Genomic DNA, 9,616 nt, shown 5'->3' on the forward strand with positions numbered 1-9,616 from the left:
TTCGTGGCAAAAACCGCTCTATAATGGTCCCCCCTTAGACATCCAGCCTCGTTTTTCTTGTTACAATGTTAGTAATGTTACCAGCAATTTCAGAGAAAAGAAAGGAAAGAATCAGAGACTGCTTTCATTTCTTCTTATCAGTATTTATTTATTATTCATTTTATTTCATGTGATTTTTCTTTTGAACGGCATTATAAATCAGATCTATTTTATTTTCTGCAAAATATAGTCAAACAAAGAGATTGCTGTTGGTGCACTACATAATACCGGCCGGACGAAGATATAGATTGAAAATGGCTTGAATGCCTAAGAAAAACGAGGCTGGATGTCTAAGGGGGGACCATTATAGAGCAGTTTTTGCCACGAATTGGTCCCCCGGGGGACTACTTCAGAGGGGGGACCGGACCGGATCCTACACCGGCATGGGCGGTCTATTTTTAAAATTTTTTTTTTTTTTATAAATTCTTGTTTACTATTGTTTATTATGAACGTTTTCATGTTTTATATTACTCTAATAATTTTTTTAATTGTGTAAAATAATTTTTTTTTTTTTTAAATACACGTGCACAAGACAAAAACTTTCATACTGGGGGAGCGAGCCAGTCTGAAGAGTACTCGGGTCCAGCGCCAGCCTTTTTTATTCATGTACTCTACCTGCACAGTCTTGTCAGCCCATAGATAGTTGTTGAAAGTCTATAAATATGCTTTTCTTGTCATTTTTACTGTGAGTGTAATAATAATGACAAAATACAGCACATCTATGTACTTTTCAACCCATGCTGGCGGCAAGATGTGCGCAAATAAAGATTAGGTCAAAGCCGTCAAGCTGTACATTAGCAATACATATGCATACTTGTCAATGCAATTAAAATGCTAATTACATTTGTCGGGTAACTTATCTGGCAAGTAAAGGCAGTGGTTTTGAGAATTTGACAGAATATCGTCATCAAACGCAGTTATAGCGGGCACAACAACAATACAGTAATATAGATTAAAAAACAAACAAATGTAAAGCTTCCGAGCAACGACTCATTCTCGAAGCATTACTGAAACGTACGCTTTGTTTTCAGTTGCTCACTGTTTTATTTTATTTGTACCGCGTTCCGAATTTCACACTCGAGACATGATGACCAAAGGCAGGAATGTTTCTTGTTCACTTCCAAGTAAACTTCCGTAGGATTGTCTTGATTCTGTCATTTCTCTGCTCGCATCCGCAACGTTGAGATAACGCTTCTTTTCTTTGTCTTGACGTCGGAGCCTACGGTAAGTCTGTTTGTGAAGCCATTGAAACTCTCAAGTCCTCCTGCCGCTCATCTTCTGAAACATGAAAGCAATCGAGTTTTGTTGGTTTTAATTCATTATTCTGTTGAACGCCATATCACACACACACACACACACACACACACACACACACACACACACACACACACACAAGCATACACGCACGCATGCAAGCAAACCAGCACTCGCACGCACGCACGCACGCACGAACGCACATACACACACACACACACACACACACACACACACCCCCACACACACACACACACACACACACACACACAGTACACACACACACACACACACACACGCACAGAGGAATTGTCACAGAGAGGACGACTTCTTATAATCTATCATATTTTGCGACCTGACTCAAACGCCAAGCAGAAGAAAGGGGTCAACGGGAATAATTATGCATTTTGATCTAACCTGAGAAACTTACGTTGTCTCGGACAGCTCTCCTGCGTTTCTCTCAGGAACTGAGACCCAGGCGCACTGCATCTTATCCAGTTGGGCAGTCAGACACTTGCACAAATCCTAGTCCTGGAGTGAATAGACACATACTCAATGTCAACATTCACAAGATGCAATTTGTTTGGTTACAAGCATGGTGTTTATGCCTATGGTGCTTTTCTTTTGACAGAGACAAAACAAACCCAATCACACGAAGAAAATAAAAAGGCACACACATACACACACACACACACACACACACACACACACACACACTGTGACAGGGGAAGCACGCACACACACAGACACACAGACACACAGACACACACACACACGCGCGCGCGCAGAGGCATTCTTACAGAGAGGACGACTTCTTATAATCTATTATATTTTGCGAACTGACTCAAACGTCCAGCAGAATGAAAAGAAGAGCGACAACGGAAGAGAAGAACAAGAAGATACTAGCGCCGTTGCGACGATCTGCTCACACAACTGTTTGTGAAACTCACCATGCTTGCTTCTATCCGGAGGAGATCGGACGCGTACTGCAATCAAAGAAGGTGCTTTGGAAATTCCTTGAATGCAAAACAAAAAATTCCTCCGAGGTAGGAAAAACACCCCCGTCCTTACCATTCTCACTGCCACCAACTGAGAAGGCACTGCTAGCTAACAAGTGTGGTTAAAATAAGTTGATTGAGTGGACAAAGAGACAGGCGGAGAAAAAGACAAATCAATATAACTCTTTCTGTAACACCTACTGACCGCATACAGAAAACAAAAGATCCCGAAAAAAAGAAATCGGTTTGCGCTGCGCGCTGAGAGCAGGTATTGAAATATCTCATCGACCAGATTTTGTCCGGGGTGTATCTGCCGCTTCGCCGGGTAGCAAGTAGAGCCGAATACCCGGCTTGAGTGGCGCACTGTACGCCGGCTTCGAACCAAGGACCCGTCAAGCTTAGGTCCCTTCCAGACTCATGGAATGGGAACAGCACGAACATGATTCAGGGGCCATAATGCCATTCCTGACCATATCATGTCAAGTCCCATACTTGTCGACGACGCCCTAGGTACCACATCACAAACAGAACTGTGCAATACACAGGTGTTTTCTACAGACACACTCAAACACACACACACAGAGAAGCCGTATATATATATCTATATCTATTGTATAAATATATAGAGATAGATAAGAGTGTATTTTTCGCGTGGCTATAAATTGATTCGACCTTTGCACTTTTACAGTGAGGATAATTTACGGGTCCAATTTACGTTCTGGACACTGCGGTGACCTTCTAAAAATAGTAACAGAACGCCGGGAATATCCGAAGATGCCCCCCTCATACTATAGTGCACCATACGAAGGAAGGGAGGTAAACGCTGAAAACATGGAGAAGATAAGGAAGAGTTATGCCGTAGTTGATCCCCCCAAAAAACCAAAATCCACCAATAACTCCCCAACCGTGTGTTTGACTGGTCCCAATTTTTGTAAGGACCGTCTCAGGAATGTATAGAACCTGTTCACCAAGTTTGGTGACGATCGGTCCGTTCATTCTTGAGATCTACTTGCGAACACAAACAAACACACAAACAAACAAACAAACAAACAAACAAACACATCGACCGAAACCTATACACACCCCTATTCATACCGGGGGTGTAATAAGCGGACATCTGCAGAACCACCGGATTTATGACAATGCGTCATTATCACGAGTGACGTCAAGCTGTTTCGACATTTGTTTGTAGATTACGTCACTCCACTAGAGGAAATCATACCACTGTGCTGTCGTAGATCTTCTTGCCAGCAATAATCCAGAATTGGCCCAGTGTAGGTGTGCCAGCAAAAACCCACCTATAATTGCCAGCAAAACGCCACCGATGGCCCAATGCTGGCAAACCAGCACTGGTCCATCAATGGCGTGCCAACAGTGGGCCAACTAAGGAATTTTATTGGCCGACAATATTACTGGAATGCCAGAGATGGGCCAGTAATGGCAAGCCATAACTGGGCCTTTGTTGGCAAACCATAATTGGCCCAGTATTGTTTTCTTATGGCTAGCTTTACCAAACTTGCCAGCAAAAAACCAGCAATGGCCCAGTTCTGGCATGTTTATTGGGTGGGTGCGTCATGTGGAATGTAAAGCTCTCTAATTTACAGCAAACGGGTTACGCGAGAGTGATACTTTCTTCAGTGCAAGTTAAGAGCTAGCCTCTCAGTTTGTCCCGTTTTCTTTGAAAAATGTGACATAGACTTACCGAAATGTGCGTCGTACTACCTGAAAAAGTCACATAATTAATGCATTACAATTGTCAGAAAAAGCACACGGTGAACATAAAACCCAAATTTAGTACGAGGAATGCAACGTATGCGAATCTCTTCTATCATTGGCCATGTTTACCTGTCCTTGTGAGTTCATTACATAAGTAATTCAATCGAAGCCCATGAACAAAAAACAAACAAACAAATAAAAAAATAAAATAACACACAAAAAAACACCAACATCAATCGATATCAAAACATTTAGTCATGCAGTCTTTTTTGTAAATCATGCTATCATTAGATGTTTGTAGTGGACTCTTTGAAACCTTAGTTACTTTAATTGCCATGTCTTTTTTCTAATATTCTACAGGAATGAAAACAAATAGATTACAAGAGGAAAAGCAAGCAGAGGGGGGAGGGGTGGGGGGGGGGGGGTGGGGGGGAAGGGGGCGTTTCTCACGCAGGAGGCAAAATACGATCCAGGGGGCAATATCTCTAGCGGACACGGGTCAACTTTATGTGCAGACCCAGAGACGGAAGCCATGTCCCACCCCCGTGTCACCACAGTGGCACGTAAAATACCTTGGTCATTCTGCCATAAGTGCAGATGGCTGAATACACCTAAACACGCAGACACCTGGGTAGCGCGACTCCGTTGCTGCTAGCTTTCCACTGGGAGGAAGCAAAATTATATTGTCAGACCATAGCGACACCTATGGCGCTCGCCCATTGAGGTCCCACCAGGGTGGAGCGGCGCCGGGCTCTGCACCTCAACAGAGTCCACCTACAGCGACTGGAGGTAACTCCCGCCGAAGGTCTAAACCGCCTCGACACACCAGGGGGCGGGGGAGGAGCACGACCACATCAGGACCCTCCAAGAAGCATCAGCCTCATATGGAATGCAGAAGGAGTTCTGAACAAGAAAGTGGAACTGGAACACATCCTGCATGAGAAAAAACATCAGCGTCTGCTGCACTCAAGAAACTCATCTGCAGAGCAGCAAGTCCTTCAAGATCCGAGGCTACCTGTGCTTCAGGTCAGATAGAATTGACAGACACAAAGGCGGAATCCTGACTCTTGTTAGGAACAACATTCCTGCATGCAAGACAGCAGTCCACATGGAGGGAGCTGAGTACCAGATGATGAGAATCAAGCTGAAGACAGCGGAGTTACACATCCTCAACTTTTACTGTCCCAACAACCGCCCGCTCAGCCTTGACACCATTCAAGTTCCAGACTCAAGCTTTCTTGCAGTCGGTGACTTCAACAGTCACGCCCAGAGCTGGGGCTTCGACCACATGGACCGTCGAGGTGAGGAGATCAAAAACTGGCAGGACGACAACAAACTCATCCTCATCAACAAACCTCACGACCCCCCTACCTTCTACTCCAGAAGTTGGCGCACCACGTCAACCCCAGCCCCGGCTCTCTGCACTGAAGATGTCGACAGGGGCATCCATCCAGAAGTAGGAGAGCCTGAGCAGCTCGGAGGCAGTGACCACAGACAGGTGTTCTTATCCATTGACAAGAGCAGTCCCACCAGTCCTATGTTCACACGCTGGAACTACAAGAAGGTAAAGTGGGGTCTCTTCAAACACCGAACCAACTATCTCACCACAGACATCCAAGTTGAAGAATACAGAGATATCAACCGTGTAGTCAGAAATTTTAACACTGCCATCCTAAAGGCTGCTCAGGAATCCATTCCAAGAGGAACCCGAAAGGACTACACCCCGTACTGGAACAACCAACTACAACTACAAGACAAAATGACAGAAGCCCGCGAAGAAGCAGAACAAAACCCGTCAGATAAGGCCACTCCCCGACTGCGACACACACCGCAGATTTATATAGCAGGGCTCCCCAAACTGCGTGTCCCAAGTACTAGAAATTCATGGAGAGGTTCCCGGGCCGCACTAAACTTAAAAAGAGCGGGTCTCGGGAGGCACTCAATTTACGTTCTCGTGCGTATAGTAGGTCACATTTTTAGACTGTAGTCGTCAACTAAGTGCAAGAACCTAAATGCCATGCTAGCCTACGTGAGTGTGAGTGTGTTTGTTTAAATGTCTGGAATATTTCGAGAAAAAAAAGACTCATCATATATACTCGTCATTACAAAGTGTTAGCAGTACACCGGGGATGTGGGGCCCCTGGAGTCTAAAACTCCGATGAGGGGGGTCAATGGATCCTCTACTAATTCAAAATGGGGGTTCCGGGACCCTCTAGGTGTGGCGTCTGTCGGTATATCCCTGATACACACCGAGTGGAGAAGTCATATGCTATTCACGCAAACTTTTCAATCAGAGTGAATCGTGCAATTATCTAAATAATGAACATTTCAAAGCAATTTCAGGAACATATGCGTTGCGTATACAATTGGCGAGGGTCCGTCAAACTAGGTTCATGTATTGAAGTCATGAAACTCTTACTTCATTTTAAGATAAAAAATATTAGGGGCCTACGTTTTTGATTTGTGATTTGATGTTTTAGCATGTATTTGTATAACGCCTGAAGTCCTTTACGTGCAGAAAGCAGGCGTGCACAGCTGCCAATCAGAAGCACGCATAGTAAATCATTTATTTGTTCACCAACTATTGCAGGGGGAGACAGTATGGCCCCGTGTCTGATAATTATAAAAGAGTTCAAGAAACATTTTCTGCTTCTTTTCCTAGTTCGTAACTATTCAGTTAACCGTTACGCATGCCTGTTTAAAGGATAAACTTACCGAGGTGCTTGTTGCTTTCATCGACGGGTTCTATTAAAAAGATAAAGATGATTATTACTCAGACATACATAATATGGAGATCATGCAAGTAATGAATACCAACGCTTACAGTATTTCTTCAAGGCGCCCTTCTTCCCGTGTTAACAGTTCTGCTCACCGTCTCATATCGGGCCCGACTTTTACATGGGATAAACCATCCCTCCACTTAGACACACACCAACACTCAACACCCTGACTGCTTGCTGTGGTCAGTTGGGATTGTTGGATGAATTAGTTTAAAATGTTCTTCCTTGTGGCTTTTACAAAATTAATTAATAAAAAACAATGTGCACAAAGAGCACCCAGGCTGTTCATTGTTGGTATGTGACCAAGTGGAGGGATGGTATGTGACCAAGTGGAGGGATGGTATGTGACCAAGTGGAGGGATGGTATGTGACCAAGTGGAGGGATGGTATGTGACCAAGTGGAGGGATGGTATGTGACCAAGTGGAGGGATGGTATGTGACCAAGTGGAGGGATGGTATGTGACCAAGTGGAGGGATGGTATGTGACCAAGTGGAGGGATGGTATGTGACCAAGTGGAGGGATGGTATGTGACCAAGTGGAGGGATGGTATGTGACCAAGTGGAGGGATGGTATGTGACCAAGTGGAGGGATGGTATGTGACCAAGTGGAGGGATGGTATGTGACCAAGTGGAGGGATGGTATGTGACCAAGTGGAGGGATGGTATGTTACCAAGTGGAGGGATGGTATGTGACCAAGTGGAGGGATGGTATGTGACCAAGTGGAGGGATGGTATGTGACCAAGTGGAGGGATGGTATGTGACCAAGTGGAGGGATGGTATGTGACCAAGTGGAGGGATGGTATGTGACCAAGTGGAGGGATGGTATGTGACCAAGTGGAGGGATGGTATGTTACCAAGTGGAGGGATGGTATGTGACCAAGTGGAGGGATGGTATGTGACCAAGTGGAGGGATGGTATGTGACCAAGTGGAGGGATGGTATGTGACCAAGTGGAGGGATGGTATGTGACCAAGTGGAGGGATGGTATGTGACCAAGTGGAGGGATGGTATGTGACCAAGTGGAGGGATGGTATGTGACCAAGTGGAGGGATGGTATGTAAAAGTGGAGGGATGGTATGTGACCAAGTGGAGGGATGGTATGTGACCAAGTGGAGGGATGGTATGTGACCAAGTGGAGGGATGGTATGTGACCAAGTGGAGGGATGGTATGTGACCAAGTGGAGCGATGGTCTTATCTCATGTAAACGCCTGGCCAGATCTAAGACGGTGAGCCAAGCTGTTTACACGGGAAGGAGTGTGTTGAAGGACCATAACATTTGACAGGTCAAGAGGGTCACGTGATACCTCATGGACATAACGTTCACCCGCCAGCAGATACTCACTAGAACAGCTTTGTGACACTGCGCACGATTCTCGTGTAGCAATATGTACCTACACCGAAGACTGAATATTTGTTTTCTTAACATGTATGACTCTTAGTGTTCTTCTATTAAAGATCACACACACACACACACACACACACACACACACACACACACACACACACACACACACACACACACTCACACACACACACGGTAAGTGGATTAAAACGAACCGAATTGTGAAGTCATTCATGCTTACTTTTTCAGTCAAAGTGAATCGTGCAATTCTTTAAATAATGAACATTCCAAAGCAGTTTCAGGAACGTATGCGTTGCGTACACACAAACAGCAGTGACCTTGACAATTGTTGAGCGTCCATCAAATCAGGCTCATTTCTCGAGGTCACGAAACTCTTTCTACATGTTAAGTTTGAAATAAGTTTGAAAGGTCTAGCTCCAAAATCATGTTACATATTGATAATTTTCAAGAAAATAACAAATACTTTTTTCTTTAAATCGCCCGAACATGACCGCGCAGCGACCTTGGACATTAACGTTTTTGGTTTTTTTTAGCATGTTTTTGTACAGCACCTGAAGTCCCCAACGCGCGGGAAGCCGGCGTGCACAGCTGCCAGTCAGTCGCACGCATAGTCACACCGGGGACGGTGTTCCGCCTTATTTCAGCCGGGCTCGTTGTTCCTCCGTTTTAAGCCGGGCTTGTTGTCACACAAACGTAAGTGTCTGCACTAAAGTACAAACTATGTCTTCTAGAAAACTCACATCCGAAAATGGATGGTTTTTGCACTAACCTAAGTGATTTGTCTCTCTATTGCTTTTTTTTTTTTATCTGACTAGGTTTAATATGTGACCCGCATCGGCTTGAAATACTTGCGGGATGTCGCTTTTTGGGCTCACAAACTGATCAAAATGAAGAAAGCAACGGTATCATGTTATGGCTTTTCTGTATCATAAGTTTGTTCTATAGTTTCTTGCTGCTATGCTGATGCATTTTCCCGAACCTGCTTTAAGGCGTTGAGGCAAGAGAAGTAAAACCAAAACCCATGTCAGTCGAGTTTCGTTCCGCGCTGGACACCCATGTGTTCCGAGCTGGGACATCATATCAACTGAAAGTGTTCCGCGCTGGGACCACTTCTTAGATGAGATTCGCATTTCTTGTAGCCAAATTTAACGCGTTTTGAGGGATTTTCTCAACAGATGGAGGTGTCAGCTGTTACCCTGGATAGCTTTCTGGATATCAGCAGTGAAGTAGAGGTTGCCTCAAGCACAAGTGCTGGTCTGCCACTGACGTCAACCCCTAAGCGGTCACAACCGGAACGTACTGGCCATCTTTGTCCGCATTGTGGAAAGAGCTACGGTAACACCAGAGCTTTAACAAGACATACAAGACTGCACCATGAAGACAATTGTAGTGTTGAGTGCCAAATCTGCCACAAGCGCTTCAGAGAAGCGAGTAATTTGCACGCACATACAAACTCTGTCCACCT

General features: G+C 44.9%; 1 long non-coding RNA gene across 1 annotated transcript; it reads right to left on the bottom strand.

Annotated features, from left to right (window-relative positions):
• Nucleotides 1-809: 809 nt before the first annotated feature.
• Nucleotides 810-3,108, bottom strand: LOC138980711 (uncharacterized). The gene is made up of 3 exons (XR_011460426.1): nt 2,244-3,108; nt 1,724-1,824; nt 810-1,317 (listed from the first exon to the last, which is right to left on the bottom strand). It is a non-coding gene; the product is annotated as an uncharacterized lncRNA (long non-coding RNA).
• Between the last annotated feature and the right edge of the window lie 6,508 nt (nt 3,109-9,616).

The sequence above is a fragment of the Littorina saxatilis genome, linkage group LG11 (genome assembly GCF_037325665.1).
Source record: "Littorina saxatilis isolate snail1 linkage group LG11, US_GU_Lsax_2.0, whole genome shotgun sequence".
Lineage (NCBI taxonomy): Eukaryota > Metazoa > Mollusca > Gastropoda > Littorinimorpha > Littorinidae > Littorina > Littorina saxatilis.